At 37.3% G+C, this 22,298-nt stretch overlaps 1 long non-coding RNA gene across 1 annotated transcript in view; it reads left to right on the top strand.

The window, feature by feature from the left end:
- The window catches only part of LOC309634732, a 54,585-nt gene that overhangs the window by 21,952 nt on the left and 10,335 nt on the right, over positions 1-22,298 (top strand). The gene's annotated exons all lie outside the window — the stretch shown is intronic.

The raw sequence follows: 22,298 nt of genomic DNA, 5'->3' as shown, positions 1-22,298 counted from the left end.
AGAATGCAGATTAGGGTGGAATCCAAAAATATATGACAGATTTGACCCCTGGCTGAAAGACCTGCACCTGTAAGATTGAGATAGAAGACTCCTTCCCCTGAAATAGTTACAGGTTCAGATAAATTTGTGGATGAAGTGATAGGAAGATGAGAAAATTTCTGATGTCTTCTGTTTTTGTTGGGGAGTGTGAGGGAAGGTCATCCACTGAAAGTGATTGATAAGGGGTGGGGCATGATGCTTGCGGGGAGTGAAGAAGATGGGAGAGAGTTTCCTTAGAGATTGGAAGAGTAAACTGATTAGAGAAGCATGGAAGAGTATCTGGCAGTATTGGGGTCAAATTGCGATTGGTAATCATGATTTCAGGGTAATATGAGCATGCGTGTTTTTAAATATATTGGTGTGACCTAGCCTGCTAACATACCATGTAGGTGTTTTAAGGAAGTTGGAGAGGTGGTATAATAGCCTTGACAACAGGTACGCTTTTGTCATAAGGCCAGAGATACCAGAAAAGTTGGGCAGGATACTGTCTTTGGGCAGCAATGACTTATGTACAGCCAGTGGGGGCTTGCTACCTCACCTCATTTTCAGCTTTCCTAGCTTGTTCACCTCCTTCCAAATGACACATTTTTTTTTACTTTGGCCTGGGACCCCTTATGTAACACCAAGTGGCTTTGACTGTCTCTACTTTATTCCGTTATGGGCAGATCCGTAATAATTCTCACATGGCAATCTCAATCTTCTTTTCCACATTCTTGGAATATATCATTAGCATGATTAAGAAATGTCATAATTTCTTAGTTTTCCCCTAATTTTACAATGGTTTGTTATTTTCAGTTTGTGACCATTTAATGAGAAGAAAGGTAATAAAGATAATCTTAAAATTTACAGGTGATATGTGAAGATTAACTTCAATTGTTTTCCTTAACATGTATGAGCAACTTCTAGAGAAAAACTTATGAATAACTTACTGTTAATTAGCTCAGTTTACACAAGTAAATATACAGTACTCTTAACTACAGAACAAGTCACATCCTGTTAATTAGCCTGGTTTCTACAAAGTAAACACATAGTACTCTGAACTGTAGCTGTAATAGTTTAGAAATGAAGTGTGACTATATAGCATTTCATCCTTTGAGTTTTCCATACTAAAATGCTGAGTAAAGAAATCCTGAATCCTCTTCTCTCAGTTTCTCAAACTAGTTCCAACCAAAAGATTTTCAGAAATCCACTTTACAAAATTTAGTGGTCATAGGAACATGCTAAAAATCACTAACTTGACCAGAGACAGATTTCTGAAAGTCTTTTGCAGAGGCCTAAAGAATATTTCTATATCTTTTAGTCTTATCTTGCTCTGTTCCTTAAATCAATTCAGATATTTTTATGCTCCAATTATTTCTTTCCTGGATACATGTTCAAAGACTGTTAAGTGGAAATCATCCTTTAAATATTCTCTTCTAGAGGCAACCATGAGACCTAATTTCTGATCTTTTATAAGGCCATTGCTACCAGCTAGGCCAGAAGTAGTCAGTGTGGGTTCCCATTTCCACCAGTGACCTCAATATCAAGTTTTTGCACTCTGCTACCTTAAGGACCACAAAATTATAGCAGTCATAAAGATAATGATTTTACTTTTCATTGAGCACCTGTGAATCAAGAACTTTCCTTGCACTGTTTCATTTAATTCTACTTAATCCTCAAAGCAAAACTTTCTGGGATTCAGTGGCAGAATAGGCCTGGTAGCACAACTCTCAGAGACTTCTGGGTAAACGTTCATCATTCTAGTTCCATACCTGGGAATTCTTGCATCTGCTTGGACCAGACTCTGTTAGCCTAGGAAGGCTGGTAATAAACGATGGGAAGTTCATTCAAGACTGACTCTATATCACACATACAATAATTCTGGGATTGATGAGGGGTATCTGGCTCAGGTAACAAGGTTTTCAGCATGTCTCCAGGCAAGGCTATTTGTAGGATGACCCCAGTCTTATATATGTAAGATCACATCTGTAGGAAAACACTGAACACTCGACCTCTAGAGGTTCTGATGTTCCTTCCTTCCCTCACTGCGTTATCCACCCCGTATATGCATCCTACCAGCTGCACCAGCACCATGTGGTTTCTCATCCTACCTCCAGGGTGAAGCCACTCCCTCTGCCTTGGATGATGTATCCCTGCCAGGTATCTTTACCATACTGCTTCCTTCTGTATCTTTTAGATGAGAAAATTCTATTTGATGTGCCCAGTGTTTTCTCTAATTAGATCTTTCCATTAATCTGAGCCTACTGTTAGCATGTGTATATAGAATGGTTACACAGCATAACTGTCCCTCTTTTTACTAATTAAAGGGAAAAAAACCTGGAAGGCAACATGGTTGTGTAAAGTTACAGGTCATCCAGCACTGAAACAAAGGTCTGTGTGGTTTGAATATTGTCACCCTACACATCACTGGGACTGCAGGGTGATATGATGAGGCCATGGGAACCTCTGAGGTATCATGATGGATCACTCTCAGTATACTTTACATCTTAAAGTAACACTCATAGACCTAAAGGAGTGGCTCTAACCAGGGAAAATTTTGCCTCCCAGAGCACGCTTGGCAATATCTTTAGGGGGGTGCTTCTGGAAACTAGTGGGTGAAAACCAGGAACGCTGCTGAATATCCTGCAGTGTACAGGACAGTTTCTTACAACAAAGAATTATCTGATCTAAAATATCGGTAATGCCAAGTGTCAGAAACCCTGCCCTAAAGATTTTTGGTGTTCTGTAAAATACAACAATACTTTGAATATTGGTGTTGAATATTGAATATTTGTGAGGCAGGTGCGCTTTATCTCTGACCACTCCTCACCTCCCCATCTGGACATCTCTGCCGGAAGTGCTGTTCTTTCCTCATCTCTCTGGGACAATAGGATGAGTCTCACTTAAAAGTATTTGCATTCGTGTATTGGATGTTTATTTTTTAGTATTTTTACAAATATTTTTTTAAAGTGACCATAATAAATATGTTTTTCAAACCCCTCAAAAACTGTATGTGGAAAAAAATTAATTCTAATTCAGATATTTTCAGTTTATAATCTGTGGCTCTTCTTTTGTTCCAAACATATAACAATAATGGGTAACATGTAAAAAAACACTAAAAATTCATTACTGTGTTTAAAATAAAATTAATACCTTCATAGATCAGAAATGAGAGGAATCATACAGAGATAAGTGGGCTCCTTTCTTACCAGTACAGAAATAAGCGGAGTTGAAGAAAAATTCTAGCCTTGCAGAAAAAAAAGATTAAAAAGTGTTCAGCCCCAACAATAACAAAAAAGCATGCTGAAAAAAAAAAAAATGAGCAAAGGACTTGAATAAACATTTCTCCAAAGACATTACACAGGTGACCAATAAGCACATAAAAAGATGCTCATCAACATTAGTCTTTGGGAAAATTCAAATTAAAACTATAATTAGATATCATCTCACACCTATTAGGATGGCTATTATAAAAATAAAAACAAAATAACAAATGTTGGCAAGGATGTGGAGGAATTGTAACCCTTGTGCATTGGGAATGTGAAATGTGGAATGTAAAATTGAAATGTGGAATGGTGAGAGTGTAAAATGGTGCAGCCACTGTGGAAAACAGTATGATGGTTCCTGAAAAAAAATAAACATAGAATTACCATATGATGCAGCAATTCACCTTCTGGGTTTATAGGCTCCAAAATTGAAAGCAGAGACTTGGGTGGTCATAAATCCATGTTCATAGCAGCATTATTCACAATAGTCAAAAGATGGAAGCAACCTAAGCGCCCATCAACAGATGAATGGATAAACAAAACGTAGTATATACATACAATGGAATATTATTTAACCTTAAAAAGGAAGGAAATTCTAATATATGCTTCAACATGGATGAACCTTGAAGGCTTATATTAAGTCTTGAAATAAGACATTACAAAAGGAAAAATATTATATGATTCCACTTGTATGAGTTACCTAGAATAGTCAAATTCACTGAGGCAGAAAGTAGAATGGTGGATGTCTGGGGCAAGGGGAAGGAGGGAATAGGGAGTTATTGTCTAATGGGTACAGGGTTTTAGTTTGGAAAGATGAAAAAGTTCTGGTGATGGATGGTGGTGATAATTACACTGCAATGTGAATATCCTAATGTCACTGAACAGTACACATACAAATGGTTAAAATGGTACATTTTATGCTATGTATATTTTACCATACAAAAAAAGTTCCCAGTCCAAAACTGGAAACAACCAAAATATCTATCAACACTGCAATGGATAAGTAAATGGTGGTACATTCATATAATGGAATACAACACAGCTACAACACAACAGCATGAATAGATTTCAGACATAATACTGAGTTAAAGGAGCCAAAGAGTACATACTGTAGGATTGTACTGCCATTTATGTGAAGTATAACTTCATATAAAACTAGTCTATGGTCATAAAAATCAGAACAATGTTTACCTTTGTGGGGGACATTGACTGGGAAGGGGCACTAGGGAAATTCCTAGGGCTGGAAATGAGGTCCATCTTGATCTGTATGGTAGTTACAGGGTGTCTACATACGTGTACTTTATTATATACGTTATACCTAACTTTTAGAAAAAAAAAAAATCTCACCATGTAAGGCTGAGGACCTAAGTCAGTCTCACTTTCTGAAAAGAGTTATATGACATTCTTATACTCATGAAAAAGTTGGAAAGACCTACACCTGACTTTGCCTGATACTATAATTAAAGGAGCTGCTGGCATGAGGAGGTGGGGATGAAGCCAGTACACAAAGATGCCACTTTTTTCCCCAAATATGAGTCTACCACAATTATAAAAGGTAAGGGGAATTATTTTCCCAATAGGATGCTAGTAAAAGATTGTGTATTCATGGTCAGAAGGTGTGAGGAGAATTTCAAAACCTAGGACTAGTGGGTGTTTTATGTTGTCTTCATTAGCCCTTAATGCTTTCTTTTATTGCCTCCTTTTTCTGTGGCAGTGGTGTCTTTGGGCTGACTTTCTGAGAGTCAGCAGTATGAAGAGCCATTCACAATAAGGTATTCTGCTTCCTAAGGGAAGCTGAAGAGGGTAGAATTTGATATTTGTAGTATGTCTTTAATTTCAAAAGTCAGAAGGAAAAATATTGAAATATTCAAATAATTATTAGTCGACACTTTTGTGCTTTATACCCTGCATAGGAAGTTCATAGCTGGATTCTGTGAGATTGACTGATTAACTACCAGATTTTATCAATTCTAAGATGCATATTAGAAAATATTTTAGCATCTTTAAATTTAAATGGTATTTTATGATCGTGGTCAGCTAATTAGAAGTCATTACCTTGTTATATAAAATTCTTCAAGAAATACCAATATCAAAGGTATTTTGCTCAGTGAAATATGGTAATTCACAGTGGCACGTAGAGTGCCCACTATGTGCCAGGTACTATGTGAAGTGCTGAGAGTAAAGAAGAAGGCAGACATAATCCCTGCTTCCCATGGAGTTTACAATCTGTGAAGGAAATAGTTAACAAACAGTATTAAAATAAAGAATAATGAGTGCTATAGCAGGAAAAGCATAGTAAAAATTATTTTGTATGTTACTGTGAGGGTGTTTTTTGATGAGATCTACATTTAAACTGGTGGACTTTGAGTAAAACAGATTGCCCTCCATGATGTGGGTGGGCCTCATCCAATCAGTTGAAAGCCTGCCGTGAACAAAAGGTAGACCTCTTCTGAGCAAGGGGAAATTCTGCAGTAGACAACTTTCATACTTGAACTGAATTATGGGCTCTTCTCTGGTTTCCAGCCTGCTGGTCTACCCTACAGATTTTGGACTTGGCAGTCTCCATAATTGCATGAGGCAGTTCCTTAAGTAAATCTTTCTCTCTCTGTAGATACACATGTTATTGACTCTGTTTCTCTGAGGAACCCTGACTAATATAGCAACCTATTCCCTAGGTCAGGTGTCCTTATATCTAGCAAATGCTGTGCTGCATTTTGTAACAAATATATGTTAATACTTCCATATTTCCTTCCTAAAATTTAACAGTAGACAATATAACCTACCAAAACAAGTGATAAAAGTCAATATGATGTTGTAACTGTACCATAAGTAAACATAAAATGAAATATACTTATAATAAGATATTTTTCACCATGCAAATTCACAGTCTTGACTACCCTAAAAGACAGAATGAAGTAGGTAAATGCTTGCAATGATTTACAGTAAGTTTAGCTGTAAGATAAATAAAAAGGCCAGAAGTTATTTTGAGCCAGAAACACCAGTAAATGAAGAATCAAAGGTTTTGAGTAGACCCTAAAGTAAAAACTACAGTTAGGAAAAAAAAAAAAAGACCTGAGTTATTGCTCTATGATAAGGAAAGAGGTTAACTTTAACTGCAGTAAGAATACTGTTCCAAACCAAACTGAAGACTATTGAAATAACAGAAATGAGAAAATGTGATACTCTCATATCATAAATGAGCTGGACCATATTTATAAAAGTATTGTATCAAAAATAGTCTATATGTTATACACATGTTATCACATAAAATACATCTTTACCAAGAAATTCACTAATTGTTTCTAGTATTTAATGAGATCTTGAAAATCCTATTGGCGTTACAGAGAAAAACAAAACCAAAAAATAAAACATAAAAACCCCACCTCTTTTAAACTGGTAGAGAATCCTGAATCCTACAGACATCATTACAGATACTAAAAAAGCTGGTGTCTAGAGAAGATAAACAACATCTTTGACATCTCTCACCAAAAAAAAAGGCTTATTTTTTTCTAGATGTGCTATGTATAACATTACTCTTAAATATATCTTCTATAAAATTTCTCGTGTAAATAAATCATAAGAAAGTTAAATTTTTCATTTTCAGAGATAGAAAACAAATTAATTAGAATTTAAATTTCTTTTGCATGAGTGATTTTTGTTATTGTTTTCTTCCAAGCAAACATGAAATGACTATATATTTACATACTGGATATATTCAACCTTCTCTTTGTGTCCTTTATTAAGCACAATTGTCTAGGGCAGAAATTTTGCTCAGTTCTTTCCAATTCACAAAATCTTCTCTTAGCATTAACTATGGCAATGAATAAATCATTTATAATATCTGATTTACAATGCCCTTCAAATTCTTAATTTAAATTGGAGTTCTGTTAGGTAGTTGATTTCTGTGGTTTCATTTTCAGATGGTATCAACATATGGACCAAATAATGAAGTAACAGATTTAGTGATTAATGGAACTCTTAATAAAGTATTATTCACCACTCAGTGAATAGACATATTCTTTTCAAGAATACGTCGGCACAAAACACTGTAGACTTCAAAAGACTGTTTAGATTAAGAGATATTTCTAGCTAGAAGCACTTGACGAGTTCATTGCTGTTGGAGTATCAGCTGTGACATGGCTCTGAATTTGCTATTATGCACTGAAGGGGGAGTCCAGAGAAGGAAAGTGTATTTCTCAGGATTCATTCTTTGGCAAATAACAGAGACCCAACTCAAACAAGTTAAAGCAAAACCAACATCTACTTGCTGACACAACTAAAAAATCCAGAGTTCCAGGTGCTCATCACCAGATCTCCTCTCCTCTCTCTTAATTTTTTTTTCCAGCTTTCATATCTATTGTCATTTTTAAAAATTCAAGTATAGTTAATTCACAATATTGTGTTAGTTTTAGGTATACAGCAAATTGATTCAGTTATACATACATATATATATCTATTCTTTTTCAGATTCTTTTCCCTTATAGGTTATTACAAAATACTGAGTATACTACACGGTAGATCCTTATTAGTTATCTATTTTATATATAGTAGTGTGTATATGTTAATCCCAAACTCTTAATTTTGACTTCTTGCATGTGGCTCTACTCTCAGAAAAGCTTTTTCTTATAGTGACATGTCCACGAGCAACTCCATGCTGATATTCTCATAACTATGCCCTTGCCCTGCCAACAAAGTGAGAGATCTCTTTCCTCAATGATTTCAGCAGAGTCAAGTCAAATATGTATCTCTGACACATAGATTGTTTCCAGAAAGATGGAATATGATGATTGTTCAGCTTGGTCACATGTCCATTCCTGGAGTGGAGACTGGAAAAGGGGGGATGGAAAGAATGGGGCATAGGGTCAGGCCAACCTAAATGATATGGACTGAGTGTGGGGAAGGGGCAGTTTTCAAAGGAAGATCCAAGTGTCCTCTGTAGACACAGGGAGGGTGGGCAGGTGAAAACCACCAGTTGGCCACGCTCATCTCACTCTCAGGGCTTAGAAAGAGCAGATGATGGAAAAAGAGAGAGTAGAAAAAAAAAAAAAATGATGAGAGAGAAAACCTCAATCTCCTAGCACAATGGGTGGGAGTTGTCAGAGAAAATAGTTCTGAAACCCAGTTTGGCAAAACATGTCAGTAAGTCAAGTGACAAGGTGTTGGGGCAAGGAAAGTGACTTTATTCTAGAAAGCCAGCTAACCGAGAAGATGGTGGACTAGTGTCCTTAAAAACCATCTTAACATCTCGGCACAGGCAATGGGCTTTAGAGGCAGAGTGAGGGGTGCGCGAGCAGCTCGTGACAGTTCTGGGATTGGTTGGCATCAAGGTGAATTTTCCAGCATCACCAGTCTTCTGGTTTCCACCGGTCTGGGGTCTACCTGCTTGTGGTCAGCAGTTTTCATCTGGTGGAGATCTGCTTCCTATAAAACAACTTAGGAATGTGTGTCAGACCTTTATCTACATCTTTCAGGGAATTTGGTGACCTGGCTATGTGGCTGGTTTATAGTCTAAATTGTCACCAGTGTCCTGATCCAACAGCTATTCTTTGTTTCTACATCTTCATGTTTCCTAATCATTAACTCTTGAACCAGCTTTTGACCCTCAGGGGAGGCCTGGGAGACTAAAGCAAAAGCCTTTTACATCAAAGGACAGGAACACAGGGGCTGGTATACGGTTTCAAGGGTTCAATCCCCCCTTTTCTTTGATATTCCTCAGTCTTGAGGGGAACGGGTTTGGAACAAAAAAAGGAATACAATTTTGTATGGAGAGGTTAATCATAAACTTGGCAACGGAACTCTGTTTCAAAAGCAGGCTTAATCAGCTCAGAAATGAGGAGCATGGGAGTGAAGTTCCCAGAGGAACTAACTTCCATTCCATACAGTCAATGTTGAATTAAATGTGGATCTCACTTTTAACAATGATTGCCAGGACTTCAGGAGTGGAAATGGCTGTTAGCTAAATTATTTGAGCTTCCTGCAAACTCACACTTTCCAGATTACATGGATGATGGCTTTTTATGGCTTTTTAAACATGGAGTTTTATGGTCCAGAGAGGAGTTCCATAGTTTTTTGTACAGTTTAGTATAATTATAAAGCAATCTTCATCTCTATGTCTCCTATAATGTGATGAGAAGCTAGCCTGATTTTCTTGGGCAGATCCTATATTACACTTTTGTACACATAATCCAGAAGAATAACAGGCATCTGCTGGAAGAGTAAAACAGAATCATGTAGGAAGTAAACACATTTCATTGGTTGTGTAATTGAGTGATTAAGGCCATGTATCTGTCTCCTGCAGGCTGACTAAACGGATTTCATAAACACCTTTGCTTTAGGCTACTTGCAGCCACATGCCAGCCTGTCTTAAACTTTCATGTTCTATTTAAAAACTTAAAAAAAAATTTTTCTGAACCTGAATCCCACTGCTTTACTAGTCTATATGTGTCTGTGTAGCGCTCTCACATACATACCAAGTACTCTAATTTGGTAGAGAATATTACAATGAGAAGAGAATGGACAGTTCTATCAAGGCCAGAAACTCAGCCTCCCAGACTAGGGAGATTTTCAACTGCACTGCCCTGAAATTCTAGACAAGCCATAAAAGGAAAATAACAATGCATTTTTCTTAATATACTATCAGCATCCTGTTTCATTATGGAATATGTGTGGAGAGCAACAAGAAATATTTTATAATTACATTTTAACAGCATTTGCATAGTACTTTGGAAACAAAGTCAAATATTTGTACCATATGTGGTATACATATAACATTTATGACAGGCTTTTTTTAGAGGTTAATTATTTTTATAATCAACAAAGTTCTGAGTCCAAAAATTCTAGTGGTAACTCAGATACATATCAAATTTGAGTATAAGATCATTTAAAAGTTGAAAACTTTTATATATGCATATTTAATGGGAGGGAGAAGCTAAGTTATTACCTTGTGTAAATACTCCTAGTTGATAGTGATTTTTTTAAAAGAAGAAATTTGCTGACATAATAAATAGTTTGTGTATGATCAAAGTATTTAGTCTGATTCTACCAGCTGTATGACCTGGGCAAGCCACTGAACTTCTAGGGCCTCATTTTCCCATGAGAGACTTGGATTGTATCATTTCTGTGGATCTCTGAACTCTAAAATTCTAATTTCCTAAAAATGAGAATGTCTCTTGTTTAATCTGCCACTAGACAGAATGGGATTTTAATAGTTCTGATCAGATAGATATAGTATATCATGTTTAAAAACAAAAACAAAGTAAGTGTGTAAAATGAGAAAAGTTTCTCCTGAACTTCTGGTAACTTTCATCATCTTGAATTTGCTCCCTGCAGGAGGGAACAACTATCAATTTAGTAGCTTGTAGACAAATTTCACGCTTGGCATCTCTGCCCCTCATCTTGGTATCTAAAAATTTAAACTATATTATTTATGAATATAGTTTGAGTTCTCAGATGCAGCTGAAACCAAACTAATGTCTGGAGAAATAATGGCATTCTTCATCTTTCAGAGTTTCAGCCAAGGTTTTTTTTTGGGGTTTTTTTTTAAGATTTTTTATGGAATAGTTCTGAACCATATACAAAATTCAAGAGACTTCCCCCTTTCCTAAGGACCGATCAAACATAGACTGACAATCCCTAGGACTTCCCTGCAACAAAGCGACCTTTTCTGTGTTCCCATATAAGATGAAACCTTATTTCTCAAACATCTCCATAGGTTCATGTAAGGCAAAATTTATGTGACTTAGCATTGTTGGTGTCAATTTATCTCTAAATGGATAAAATATGTGAGAAAAATCAAGGTGAGAAAGAAAATGGCTCTCATTGACTCATACTCTGGGCTATGTTGATTCCTTCTAAGGAAAGCTAAAGTCAAATGATAATTTACCCATAGAAACCTCACAGGACTAAAGACCTTATAGAGTAAGAGTGACACTAATAATTTTTCTAGACTTTACCATGTTCTGCTGCAAAGCAACTATTATGGACAGTTGCTACACAGTTAGTTGATTTAAGACTGATTCTATACCTCTTATTCAGTTTCTCCAGGGCTCAATTACATACTAAGCTATATTTCTAGGCAGGACATAAACACAAAATTTACAAATTTCATATATTAGTCATTAGTAAATTTTGGAATCTATTTGAGGTAAATTTGATACATTGCAAATTATTTGATTTTGTGACTGCTTTCCCCACTTATTTTAGATAATGCAAGGAACAAGGGGTAAACTGTGATATTTAGCTTTCTATTACCTGTACTATTTGAAAACATGAATATTTTTTGTGGAGACTGGTCAGGAGAACAAAGGTTGCAATTTGTTTTTCAGTAATTGTGTTACTCATGTTAAATTTGCCTTTCAATTACTGCTGCATTTAAAGGTTTTTGATTGTCATAGTGATAAGAAAAAAATCAGAATGCTATCCATAACCTTTGTAAAATTGTCACAAACTTTATAAATCAGATAACATTAATAACGTAAAGTGACGTAAATTTCAAGAAATTTCGAGTACACTTTGTGAAATGATTACCACATTCAGGTTAATTAACACATCCATCACCTCACATAGTTAGCATTTTTCCTCCCACCATGGTTGGCATTAGCACTATCCTAGGCTAAGCCCTAATTATCTCGTGTTTCACTCTTTACAGAGACTTTCCCAACTCGTCCTCCTGCCTCCAATATCTACTCTTCCATTTCCTTCTGTAGATTATTGTCAGATCAATTTTCTTTATGACTGCTCTCAGTATGTCACCTCCTACTTGAAAGCTGTTAAGTCCAAGCAGCTCAGTCTGGCATCCAGTATCTTCTATGATACAGCCTTCTGCTACCTCTCTCACCTTACTATTCTGTTCTCTTGTCATCCTATACCCCTTCTCTCTATCTGCCCCAACATCATAAAAATGCCGTATTTTTCATCCAGTTGGTTAAGAACTCTCTCTTCTCTAAACTCCTATAAAACTTGTGGTTTGTTCTCCTTTGGGACTTGATTAGACACTGACTTATGACAACTCATTTGTTATAATGATTTATTTTTCATTAACTTTTAGATTGTGATGTGTGGTGTGTCTCCTTACTCTGTTAAATATTAAGCTCTTTGAAAGAGAGAATGTAGAATCATATCTCCCAAGGTTCCAGGCTAATCTAATTAGTGGATTTTGAGATATCAGCTGAATTAATGAAGTTAAAACAGTAGATTCAATATTTTTTAATTACCACAGTATGCATAAACAGTACTAAAAGAATGTACAGTAAAATGTTTGTTATATTTTTTACAAGGGGCAGAACTGATTTATTCATCATTCAACAAATATTTGTGGGGTGCTGACTCTGTTCCTGGCACAGTTCTGGTTCTAGGCATACAGAGAGAGAAAGTCGGACTAAGTCTCTACACTCATACAACTTACATTAAAGTAAACGGAGACACACACACAAAAAAGAAAAAATGGGGAGGGGATAAAGAAAGAAGACTTGTAAGATAGACTAAGTACTATGATAAGAATTAAAATGGTATAATATAATAAAGAATGGCTTCTTAAGTGCTCTAGACTGTGTGGTCAGGAAAGTTCTCTCTGAGCGGGTGTCATCTGAGGTGAGTTATGATAAGCCATCCCAAGATTTTTTTAAAGAACATTGCTGGCTATAGAAACTACCGCTATTGCAAAGAGGCTACTTGGATTCTGAGTGTGACATATTCAAGGAAATAAAAGAAGGCTGCATTGATGAGGCCTGATAAGGTTAGGAGGTGGGCATCCTCTAGACTCTTTTGAAAGCCAGGATAATGAGTTTAGATTTTAATTTCAAATGGAATTTTTACTTTTAAGAAAGGTGTGTGACTGATATGATTAGACTATTGTTTTTAAAAGATTCCTCTGATTTTGTGAAGTAGACTGTGGGAGGCATGGAGATTGTTGCAGTGGTCTAGAGTATAGGTTATGGAGACTTGGATCATGATGATTGTACTGGAGAAAGAGCGAGATGGAGATTTTCAGGAAATATTTTGGAGATTGACATGACAGGATTTGATTAGAGATTAGATATGGATCTAGGAAAAGGGAGTAACCAAAAATAAATCCTAGGTATTAGGCTTGAGCTGGAATGGAGGGATGAGGATGGGTTGTACCACTTTTTGAAATGGAGAAAATTAAGGCACAGTAAGTTGAGGGCGGGGAAGGAAATCAATGTTCCTGTTTGGTACCATTTAATTTGTGATGCCAATTAAGCATCCAACTAGAGATGTATTATAGGCCTTTGTTTTCGAGTCTGGAGTTCTGGGAAGATTGGGGGATCTCAGTGCTGTAGATAAATATTTTGGAGTTGTTAATGTGTAGATTCTATTTATAGCCATGGAACTAGATGAGATCACCTTGGAAGACTATATAGAAGAAAAGAGAAGCAGAGGAAGGGGGGTTTCATTAAAGACCCAGAAGGAGAAGAGCTACAAAATTTCAAAAGGAGCGTCCTAGGCAAATAGGAGAACAAACAAGAGATTATGATGTCATGAAAGAACATATTTCAAAAAGGAGAAATGCTTAGTGATGATTTTATTTTCTGTTTGTGCTTTCCTGTATTTCTCAGATTTTTTTCTGTCAATGTAGTGAATATTTGGAGCATCTCCCTAACATATATTTCTATAAAGTTGCTGTATGGTTTGGGTGGGCTTGACCCTACCGCTGATTTCCAGAGTGTGCCTAGATTGGTATATGCCACTGTTTCTCAATGCAGATGCTGTTAGTATTTTGAACAGTATAATCCATCATTGTGTAAGACTGTTCAGGAATGGCAGGCTGTTTAGCTTCCTACTAAATTCTACTAAATTCCAATAACACCCTCAGTCATTTTGACAATCAAAAGAACATCTTTATAACAATATAACTTGTATGGATTCTTATGTTATGAATGAGCCTGTCTGTATATAGAGATGTACTAGAATGTTAAACTGGTTTATATAATTTATTAGTTTGTCCATTCATTCATCATGCACTTATTGAGAGCCTGTCATGTCTCAGCCCTTGCAATCAGTACTGGGAATACAAAGATGCTTAAGACTCATTCCCTCGGGGAGCTTGCAGTTATGGATCAGACGCAGAGAAACCAATAATAACAATATAATGTAATGAGTGCAACACTGAAGTTGTGTACCCATTATGGTAGTGCTGGAAAGGAGAGAGTGATCAGTTTTATTTGAGTGTCTAGAGAACTCAGATTTCAGCACTGTTTCTTCCATTCCCTGATAAAAATGCCTAAACTGTTTATACAAACAATACACTTTTGCTGACCTTCTGGTTTCCTTCTAGGAGTCTAGAAATTTGATATGTGCTAAGGTGCCGGGTAAGGGGTGCCTATGTACCAAGCCCCCATTAAAAATTCTGGCACTGAGTTTTTAATGAGCTTCCCGAATAGACAATATTTCACATGTACTGTCACAACTTTTTGCTGGGGGATTAAGTGCATCCTATGTGACTCCACTGGGAGAAGACTCTTGGAAGCTTGCACCTGGTTTCTTCCAGACCTCACTCCATGTACCTTTTCCCTTGGCTGATAGTATATCAGCAAGCTGTATATATATCCTAACCTTCTATCCTTCAGCTGTAATAAATCACAACCATGAGTATGACTATATTCTGAGTTCTGTGACTCCTCCCAGCAAATCAACCTAAGGGTAGTATTGGAGAGACCCAGGACAGGATATATTTTGGGAGGTCATCTTTGGCAGAGGTAACAGCATTGGGTCAGAGATAAGAAGACTCAGAAAAAAACAATGTATATTTTGGGAATTGCACCTCATTTTGAATGATTCTGCTAAGATGGGGAGATCATTGTACAAGAGACCAAAGATGACCTTAAACATTATCTAGGTATTTCATTATCTCTCTTTTTAAGGGCTTTGGTTAGTCTGATTCTTATTTGACCATGCCGCCTTAAAATCTTGATGTTTCTTACAGGGAATGAAAACAGAGAGGTAGTAATAGTCCAGCTGAAGTCATGGACCCAACTCAAATATCACTGCTTTTATGAAAATTTTGCTGATCGTTACCAGTAAAAATGAAACCTGTCCATAGTCTTGTTTTTCAAGATATTTATTATAAAATAAGCTTCCTGAGAGAAGACTTGTGTTTCATTTGTTTTATTTATCCTCAATGCAGTGCCAAGGATAGTGTTTTGTCAAGAGAAGACATTTAATGAACATTATGATCCTTATGAGATTATGGGTTTCTTACAAGATGGGACCGTATCTTATTCATCTTTGTATCTCTGGAATCTAGTACAATATCTGGTTTACATAATCCATTCTTTCATTCTCAGGATATTTATTGAGCACTTGTGGTGTGGCACACACAGTTCTAGGTGCATGTAATTAAATAGCAAGCTAGGTAGCAGGGCTAACATGTCACATGGTAACTGGATACATGTTTGTTGCATTCACTTGTATTTGTCTGCTCTTACGTAAGTCAGCCAGAGTACTCTCTCCCCACAGGCCTGGCACTGTGAAAGCTGTACCTTTCTTTATTCTTTAGGTTGCTTGCTATATTCCTTTATCAATTATTCCAGTTTTGAAAATTATAACTACTGCTGATCTTGTCATTCAGAGAGTTTTTTTAGAAATAGCATAACATATGTGGGATTGACATACACTACTATATTTAAAATAGATAACTAACAAGGACCTGCTGTATAGCACAGGGTACTCTGCTCAATACTCTGTAATAACCTAAATGGGAAAAGAATTTGAAAAATAATTGATATATGTATGTGTATAACTGAATCACTTTGCTGTACAACTGAAACTAACACAACATTGTAAATCAACTATACTCCAATATAAAATAAAAATTCAAAAAAAAAGAAATGACGTAAACTCCCCATCTAAAACAATTCTAACCAAAGACACAATTTCATTGACCAAGATGGAATATGACAATTATAAACTATAATGTGTAACTTAGATTATATGTTCCAGTGAGGGCAAGGATTTTTATTTGGTTTTTTGACTTCCATATTCTCAGAATTTATAATAGTGATTGGTATACAGTAATTGCTCAATTAAAAGTTGTTCACCAATTAGTGGAATAATTATGTTTGTATCCAAGGAAATTTTTATCAATGAAATATTACTTAGAATGATTTTTTTCAGGAAATACTATTAGTCATGGAAGCCAAAACATACAACACAATGTAAAAGAAGCTGAAAACCTCAAGGTGATTCTATAATGAAAAAAATTTCCAAAGATGGGAGGCAGACAACTTAGGCTCCCAGTGCTTTGCCATTAACTTGCAATAATATGACCTTTGGTCATTTTAAGCTTTCTGAACCTCAGTTTTCTCTTCTGTGAATTAGAGGTATTAAAAGAAATTTCTAAACTCTCTTTCAGCGTATTAAATCTGTGTGGTTGTTTAAAAGGAATGGTATCTCATTGGAGTTATGTAAAACCTAATTTGATTAAATTTTAGACTAATTCCATCAGTTGCTGGTCATTTTCTCATATTCAAAATTTACTAATGTCTCAGAGTGGGATGACAGCGGTGGATGAGCAGGCAATAATACAAACAATGCTATGAACTTACAATGTTATAAACAGGAAAAACTGTTTCCACCAGATGAGGCTTTATCAGAAAATAAAATAAAGAGCTAGGTGATGGGAAAGTAGGGAACACAATAGGATGATTCATTTTTTTAAAAATAAATTTATTTATTTATTTATTTATTTTTGGCTGTGTTGGGTCTTCGTTGCTGTGCGCGGCCTTTCTCTAGTTGCGGCGAGCGGGGGCTACTCTTCGTTGTGGTGCCTGGGCTCTAGGCACATGGGCTTCAGTAGTTGTGGCACGTGGGCTCAGTAGTTGTGACTCACGGGCTCTAGAGTGCAGACTCAGTAGTTGTGGTGCGTGGGCTTAGCTGCTCAGTGGCATGTGGGATCTTCCTGGACCAGGGCTCGAACCCGTGTCCCCTGCACTGGCAGACAGATTCTCAACCACTGTGCCACTAGGGAAGCCTGGATGATGCATTTTTTTATCTTTGTCTTCTATGATGTATTTGAATTTAGGTTGTGAAGAGCAGGAAGAAGGTTAGATTGACATAGACTGCGGTAGGAAGACTGACTTTCTTTTCTGAAAAATTTATCATAGAATTTCACGTTTCTAATTGATATTAAATTTATTACCTATGTTTTTAATAGTGATATGTCTTAGATCTATTACTTACATTTTATTATAATAGCTTCCAGTAAAATTGTATAATTTCATAAAACAATGTATTTGACGCAATAAAATGAATACCAGTGATATTTAGTTTCCCTCTGTGCCAAGCTCTCTTGAGAATTAACACATGTAAAACACTATAACACATAGCTCACATTATTGAGGATTGTCATGGGATAGCATGCTATTGTTACTTACCCAAATATACAATTATCCAGGGTTTTCATTGGGAATTAGAATTCTTGGACAAAAACAAATATTTACCGTGGAGTCTGAATTAGGCAGACAAGTAGCTTAAACAGTAAGCAGTCTTTTCAGATTGATTTTTTTATTCCCTTATCAAGAGTCTGTGCCAATGGGACTTCCTTGGTGGCGCAGAGTCTGCCTGCCAACGCAGAGGATGCAGGTTCGAGCCCTGGTCCGGGAAGATCCCACATGCCACCGAGCGGCTGGGCCCATCCGCCACAGCTGCCAAGCTTGTGCTCTAGAACCTGTGAGCCCGCGTGCCACGGCTGCTGAGGCTTGTGTGCCTGGAGCCCATACTCTGCAACAGAAGAGGCCACCGCGGTGAGAAGTTCATGCACCGCAACGAGGAGTGGCCCCTCTTCGCCGCAGCTAGAGGGGGCCCGCGTGCAGCAGCGAAAACCCAATGCAGCCCAAAAATAAATAAATAAACAAACAAACAAATAAATAAATGTATTTAAAAAAATAAAGAAAAAGGGAAGGCCAAAATTATTTTTAAAAAATTTAAAAAGAGTCTGTGTCACTGACGTCTGGCTTTTCCCAGGATTCATGTCATGAAATCTTTATCTTAAGAAATATTTGTTAAAAATACAAAGTATTTAATGTGTATTCTTATCATATGATGGCTATAATGTAGCACCAGGCATTAAGTTATATCTGCCCATAGTTTATTTATCTGAATGTAAGTTTTTAAAGGACCTGATTCTGTAAATACATAAGAATATCATAAAGTTTATACTTGGGCTAATTAATACTAGCCCAAAATTAATATTATACTTTGGGCTAATTAATGAAAGAAGTGGAGGGACTTGTATAATTCTTCTAAGCCTTTTTTTAAAACTAAAAGAAAAGTTTATGACTACACAAGTATGACCTCTTAAAAACTTCATAGCACTTACTTTTTGAAAAAAACCTGTGATTTGTAAGCAACAACTATAGTAAAACTAATTTTAAAACACAATTTTAAATAATTCTAAGTTCAGTATATCATTCATGAAGCTCTCTGTAGTGAATTTTCCAAGCATTATATATGAACCTAGTCACCTTTGTCCAAATGCTCGATTTTGATGTAGCTCTGAAATACTAATTATTGCATATTGGTTTCTTTAGACATCTCCTTGATTATTGACTCATGTCATTTTCAAGGAAGTCATAGGAAATTATGTCATCAGAATTTATATTTCGTATTTTTTCCATTCAAATTTTTCAACTATAGTCCTCTTGCCACAAAATTATCTCATTTAATACCAGTATTCTCTTTTCTGTTTATGCAGTTCCTCAAAGAATTCATCCAGTCCCAAGTCTTCAACTCTAACCTCTAAGCTAGTTGTCACCAAATTCATTCAGTTATTAATCCCATTAATTGATATTTATTGAGTGTCTTCTGACCTGTTAGGCACTGTACTGAGTACAGTGGTGAGATTCTCTTCTCCCCCAGACTTTCTTTCTTCTTGTTTTGTCATTCATTATTTCATTCAACAAATATTTAATGGATTGCTATTTTGTGCCAGGAAAAGCACTAAGTGGGAGGAATGACAATTTCTTGGAAAAGAGAGAAATGTAAACAGATAATTTCAGCTTCACGAATTAAGTGCTATTATGATAAAGATGTTTTCACAGGAAGCTGTGGGAGATTGATGGGCATGGAGGTTCAAGAAAAGTTTCTACATTCTTTAATGTCTTGCCTAGGGTATCAAACTTAATCCAGTTGCCATGGTTTCAGTTTCCCTAGACGTTGATCCTGAGACAAGGATTCAAGTGCAAGTAATTTATTTGGAACACTGGTAATGAGCAGGGAGTTAAGACAGGTAAGAGAAGGAAGCCAATATAAAATGTGTATGATCAAACCGGGTACCATCATAGGCAGCTGGGACTCAATCCTTCTAGGGAACTAGGAGAGAAAGTGATACACAACTCGGAGTTACCCTCGTCCCTCCGCTCCAGGGTGAGGAACCTGGTTTTTAATCCATCAACCTCCTGCCCATCATTGTCTGCTTCTGGCTTTCCTTATGCATGACTGAACGTACTCCTATGGTTAAATAAAACCTTTAGATCAATAAGTGCAGATATTTACATTAAGCAGTCTCCACTGTGTATAAATGAATGTCGCAGGCATAGGCACAGGGTAGCAACACCATCTACTAAACCAGGTAATTCAACAGAAGGAATTTAACACAGGCAATTGAATACTAATTTGTCAGAATTGCCAAAAGGACAAACAGGAAAAGGCGAGGTGATATAAAATTTAGCCACTACAAGAAGTCACTTTAACCCCTCGACTAGAGGAACACAGGGAAGAGTGTCTGAGCCCAGGAGCCAGGGCTGTGTCGCAGAAGTTGGAATAACTGAGGAAACATAGCAGCTACTAGAGACCTTGACTGTAGAAGAATAAGAGGAAATGTTACCCTGGTATCATGCATCCTTGTGTTCTCCAGTATCTTGCCAGTACTTTCCATTGGCCAAACCCACATAAGAAGACTTAGTCAAAGGAGCCTGTAAGTGTGGCTTGAGGGATCAGGCCCTTGTAATACACAGCAAAATAGAGAAGGGCAGGGGATAGACCTCAGGGCCAGTAGGCAAATAACCAGCACAGGTTTCTTTAGGATGTTGCCTAAGCAGAGTTTTCAGGGTTTCCCCCCTCCTAATTTTATTTTGCACTGTTGGCCACCAAATCATCTCTGTTGTGTTCAGGGTAGTCTCTTTCTTAATGCAAAAGTAACAGTATGTTCAGGTTGTTTTCCCAGTCTACAGTCTTCCTTTCTACATTCTAATCATCTTTCCAAGTCTAGGTTAATTCCTTCCCCAGATACTACAGTTGGCAATGATGTCCCCTTCTCTGAATTTTGTGTGTGTGTGTGTGTGTGTGTGTGTGTGTGTGTGTGTGTGTGTGTGTGAGAGAGAGAGAGAGAGAGAGACAGAGAGAGAGAGACACTTTTCCATGCTGTCAGCACTGGTTCCTGTTTAATAAGTGTTTTATTTGCCCCTCCCCCGCCTCCCTGGAGGGTAGGGACCTGTATAAGTTAAGACGATGTTACACTGTCTGATAGGAAAGCAAAAACAGCGCTGACCATTTTGCTTTCTCATGGAAACATGGATCATCCAGGCTGATACGACAGTTCCTCTGTCATCAGGGATCTGTAACCTAAGTATACTGCTTCCACTTTGTGATCTGAGTTAGCTGCTGTGGATCTAACCATTATGCCGCTATTCTAGGTAGTGGGGTGGAGACCATGGGAAGAGAAGGCCAAGACTCCTTCTGTTAGATCCCTTCAAGGCTATTACATATCATATCCACCTATAACCACATAGTTACACGTGGTCACGCCTGGATGCCAGAGAGTCTGGAATATTGCTTATTCCACGTAGTCCTGTATGTTTTGGTGGGTCCTTTGAGAAGCAGACACCAAGGTGGAACGAGACATGCAAAAGCTTTACTAAGGGGAACGCCCACGAAGGCTAAAGGAGAGAGAGGGTAGGAGAAGGCAGGGAAAGCTTTCAGTCACAACTGGTGCAGGCCTGACATCTGTGAAAGGGAAGGCATTGGATAGAAAGGACTTCATACTGCAGGGAAGCTCTGAGAAAGTCTCAGCCAGGTCTATCAGAAGCCCCAAAGCAAAGACTTCTCAGTAAAGACGTGCTACGTTGGGCAGGAATTACCCAGCTTCGGTGCCCCCACTGTGCCCAATGCTCCCAGCTGGTTGTGTCAGGGAGGGAGACACAAGGGCACATCGCCAGGTTGTCATGCCAGGTGACCGTGGACCCCTTGCTTCTATTGCTGTAGAACCTCCACAGGACCCTTCCTCACACTTCTTTCCTACCCTGTTGGCCTCCGACGCAACGTTACATACACGGGTGTGGAGTAACATGTACACGTGCTTCTGAGTGATTCTCTCACCTTAAATGTCAGTCCATAGATTATAGCTTTTTCTTCATGATCTAAGCAAAACCACACATATACAAATGAAGACTTTTAGAAGTAACAAAATTATGAGTTCCTACGTTTCTCTGAAAACTAAGAAACATTTTCTAAAAGAGATGAGATTTTGTTAGTTGTTTAATGGAATTCGTTAAAGGGGATGAGACAGGGAGTGTCTTGAATACCAACAAAAGCAGCATAAAATGATGGATTCCTAGAATTCAGAGTTGAGGAGGTGAACACAAAGAATTTTATAGATGAAATCTAGTTCAGCTTCTCCTATTAGGAAACAGATGAGAAAAACAAGGCAGAGGGGATAATCTACTTCAATTCACCCAGTGCATGGAGGCATGATCGGACTCAGGTCCCAGGTCTCCTGACTTCTCAATGTAGCCTGTGCTCTGCTCAGCTTCTCCACTTCTAAAAGGGGTACCTGTTTTGTATAGGGTTTTATCATCAAACTTTGCTAACTAATACATTCTCTTTGGAGGTCATATCCTACAAAAGGAACTGAAAAGTAATAAAAGGATTTGGGATTTGAAAGGTCAGGCCAAAGAGGCTGTTTTCCTGGAAAATGAGAGGCTTTGTTATACCCATTAAGCATCGTAATTGGGGACTGATGGTCATAATGCCTTATGCTCTGGTTAACCTAATCAACAGAAT

This window comes from Balaenoptera borealis (assembly GCF_965194805.1).
Source record: "Balaenoptera borealis genome assembly, chromosome: 9".
Taxonomy (NCBI): domain Eukaryota; kingdom Metazoa; phylum Chordata; class Mammalia; order Artiodactyla; family Balaenopteridae; genus Balaenoptera; species Balaenoptera borealis.
This window is presented reverse-complemented; position numbering and strand designations above follow the sequence as displayed.